We start from the raw sequence: 3820 nt of genomic DNA on the forward strand, positions 1-3820 counted from the left end.
AGGCTAATCTTCTCTGCATCTTAGAGGCAGGGGCTTTCATGTCCGGTGAGAGGCCTCTAATAAGACCTTCTGGGGAAGGAGCCGATCCCAAAAGGCGGCAGGACTTTGCCTTCTGAGTCATGAATCTGCTGGTGTTCGGCCGCTAATGAGATTGGAAGGGCTGAGCGTGTTTTGCCGGGCTGTTTGCCCTAATGAGTTTAGTGGAGATTGTGTAACGTGTGGTCCGGCTGCCCGGAAAAGGCACCCAGCCCCTGGTTCTTTGGGAACTTATTGTCTCCATCCCAAACAGGCTCAAAGGCTTTCCTAGGTCCTGCGTAGTGCTGATGTCCCCCAGCCTGGTAAATTAGCCTAAATGGGCCAAGAATATCGCTTTCCCTTGCAGGAACTATGTCTGTGGGATGCTTTACCTAAAAGCAGACGTTGCAGCTTTGTGCTTGCCTGGATGTGCAGGAGAGACATCGCCACCTTCCTTGGATGGAGAAACCTGGCTTCCTAGCTCCTTCCTAGGTGGCATTGGGGCAGCTGGCCATGATTCTAAACTGGCCCTGCTGGGGGGTGCCAGGAGCAGGAAAAGGCAGATGATGGGTCTGATTCATGGGCTGGTGTGAGGGCCTGAGCTCACCTCTCAGTTTGCCTAGCATGGACTGGAGGAATGGACCTCTGGTTGCTTTTTTATCTACTTCTCTGACCTGCTGGACTAGACAAATTGAAGGATTTTGTGGGGGCACTGATCACAAACTGGTGGATATTTCACTTAGTTGGGAAGTGTCAATGACCCAATGACTTGGGACATCCCCAAGTTTCCCTGTGGGCAAGGGGACACCATCACTTCAACCCTGTGAAAGGCTCAACCTATAAGGCCAGGTGCTGGGTTCTCCACTTGGATCACAACAACCCCATAGAACTAAAGCTGGATTTGACCCCCTGGCTGGGGCTATCAGGCAGGAGCTCTGTGGTCCAAGCTCAATTCCAGTTGAACATTTATTCCTGTTATTCCAGGTAGGGCCTAGAGCACAAATCTTACAAGGAGCTGCTGAGGGAACTGGGGTTGTTTAGCCCGGAGAAAAGGAGGTTCAAGGGACACTGCTTCACTCTCTACACTTGTGACAGGAGGTTGGAGCGAGGTGGGGGTTGGTCTCTCTTCCCAAGTAACTAGCAACAGGACGAGAAGAAATGGCCTCAAGTTGCGCCAGGGGAAGTTAAGGAGCAATTTGTTCCCCATTGGGGTGTCAAGGCCTGGCCCAGGCTGCCCAGGGCAGTGGTGGAGTCCCCCTCTCTGGAGGGGTTGAACAGGGGTGTGGAGGTGGTGCTGAGGGCCAGGGGTTAGTGGGGACCTGGCAGTGCCGGAGGAGTGGTTGGACTCAAAGACCTTTTCCATCTGAAGTGATTCTGTGATTCTCTGTTGTGGACTTGGTTTAGGCTGTGCTTGCTACTCCCTCATTCATCACTTGCTTTGCGTTCTTGAAACATGAGTGACTGTAAGATGAGGTTCCCAAATCCCTGCCTGGCTTGGAGAAGCCATGGGAGAAAGTATTTTATATGGGCACATTGGTTTTAATAATATTTGTAAGTCCCACAGAAATTCCCCAAATTCACCTGACCTCACTCTATTCCCCACCCATGTTGCTGATGGCAGAGGTGGTGGCTCTGGACACTCCCTGTCCTGCAGCTTGTTGTACTGATGAGGCTGTGTCCTTCCTTGTTGTACCATTCCTCAGGCTGCTTTCTTGGAAGGGCAGTGGGGGGACCCTGTCCCTGCAGTCCCAGGAGATACGTCCCATCACAAGGTCTCCTCCCCCAGTGTGTCCACAATGCTCAGCCTCATGCCAGCCATGCCTGCCAAACCTTCAAACCCGTCTCCCTCTTTGAGCAGAGGTGTCTCTGGGGATGTTTCCTCGAGGCCTCCCTAATGTGATCTGGAGACCTTGTGGTCCTGCTCATTTGATCTTCCTTAGCCTTTAAGCAGCAACATGGGGCCATCCTGTTCCTACAGGGGCTGGGCAGTGCTGTGCTGGGATATCTCCTTTGGCCACAGCTCCTAGGGTGCTGCCATACTTGAAACAAGGGCTTGTTTGGGAGCAATTTCTTAATTTTGCATGTAAGAGGTGAAGGCTGCTCACTAATGTGGTAAGAAAGTGAAAGTGGTTTTGCTTTTCTTGCAGATCGCAGCACAAACCCTGGACAACCAGACCCATGGCAGGACAGCGGCTCTTGGCAACCAAGGCTGGAGTTGGGGTAGGAAATCCATGGGGAGCTGTCACTCCCCAGACCCAGTCCTGCATGGGGCACAACCCTTAGCACCTCCTTGATGCACCTGGGTTTTGGGACAATTTCTCTACTTTCCCAACCTCAACGTTTCTTCCCTTCTCGTGGTTCCCCACAGGACCCAAAGCCAAGGGGGTTGGGTGGTGCTGGTGGGGTTGCAGCCCCCCCTGGAGAGGCTGGAGTTTTGGAGATCAATGTGGGGTTCACCACTATGAGGGAGGGGGAGGAGAAGGAACTGGACTCCCCTGTCCCACAGCAGCAAGGGTGTGCCCAAGACTCAAAAAAGAAAAGAGAGGAGAAGCAAGAGCAAAGGAAGCAGCAGGAAAAGGGATTGCTGAGAAAAGGAGGGAGGAAGGAGGAGGAAGCTGAGGAAATCCCTGGGGATGTGATGGAAAGCATCGAGGAACAGGGTGATGATGGGGGTAGGAATTGGGCAGTGGGTTGGGGCAGAGCCAAGCGAGGGAGCAGCAACAACCCCTGGGGACAGGGTGAGGAGAGGAAAAAGCAGGAGAAGAGGAAAGCAGAGAAGGGCAGGAAGGTGAAAATGGTGGCAGTGGAGAAGGGAAAGAAGAAAGCAAAGAAGGACAAAATGTTGGAAGAGGAGCAAGAGCTGAAGCAGACAGATGAGGAGGGAGGAGAGAAAGGAGTGGGAGATAAACTGGAGGAGAGAGCTGGGGTGGAAAAGGAAAGCAAAGATGGGAAAAGAGTAAAGGAGGAGGAAGAGGAAGTGGATGAGAAAGGGGATGAAGGATGGGGAGAGACCCAGAGCACAGAGATTGGGCAGGAGGTAGGGGAGGAGGTAGGGAAGGGAGATGTGCCAGGGAAAGGGAAAAAGCGGAAAATCAAGGAAAAAAAAACAAAGGAGAAAGCAGAAAAGAAGGGGAAGAAGAGCAAAGAGAAGAGTGAAGAGGAGGAGACCTCACGGAAAACCCGGAAAAGGAAATCTAAGGAAGAAGAAGAAAAGAACAACAAAAAGGCTAAAAAGGAGGAGAAAGAGGAAGAAAAGAGAGAGAGAGAAAACAAGTGGAAATGGTAAGTGTCCTGTGTGCCTTTGGGCTGTGGGCAGGTCTAACACCAATGTAATCAGGGTTTTAGTTCTATTTCTTCAAGTAAAACTGAAAATTCTGATTTTGTTACTATTTAACTGCTCTGCTGTCCTTTAAGCCTTGAACTGCTGAGACATAAGGGGGGGGTGTGTCTTGAATATAAAATAGTTTTTGTATATTTATTTCAATTCTTTTAAGAGAATATACAATATATTCTTCTGGAAATGGCTTTGCTGGTGCCCAGCCAGGGAAGGGAGATGCTCGTGGCTGGTGGAAGGAGATGATTTGCACAACTGTCTCTAATAAAACATCTCCAAGACAGTGCAGGTTGTAGGGAATATAAAGCTTGTATTTTTTTTTCCCCCTCCTTTGCAGCAGTTTTGGGGTGATCCAGGCAAGTTTTTGGCCGGCCACCATTGGGAAAGCATGTAGGAGTGGGGCTCCTGGATGATGTATCTGTTTTTTTTGAGGTGGTAGGAGGCTTTAGCCACTTGGTGTCCCTCTTTCCC

The 3820-nt window shown here is 50.8% G+C and overlaps 1 protein-coding gene across 1 annotated transcript in view; it reads left to right on the forward strand.

Annotated features, from left to right (window-relative positions):
• The first annotated feature begins 3145 nt into the window (after window positions 1-3145).
• Window positions 3146-3820, forward strand: part of TOP1MT (topoisomerase (DNA) I, mitochondrial) — a 14496-nt gene continuing 13821 nt past the window's right edge. Inside the window, exon 1 of the mRNA XM_010137040.1 lies at window positions 3146-3297. The gene's annotated coding sequence lies outside the window, so the exon portion shown is untranslated. The remainder of the gene's footprint in view (window positions 3298-3820) is intronic.

The sequence above is a fragment of the Buceros rhinoceros genome, unplaced genomic scaffold, assembly GCF_000710305.1.
Source record: "Buceros rhinoceros silvestris isolate BGI_N320 unplaced genomic scaffold, ASM71030v1 scaffold1275, whole genome shotgun sequence".
Taxonomy (NCBI): domain Eukaryota; kingdom Metazoa; phylum Chordata; class Aves; order Bucerotiformes; family Bucerotidae; genus Buceros; species Buceros rhinoceros.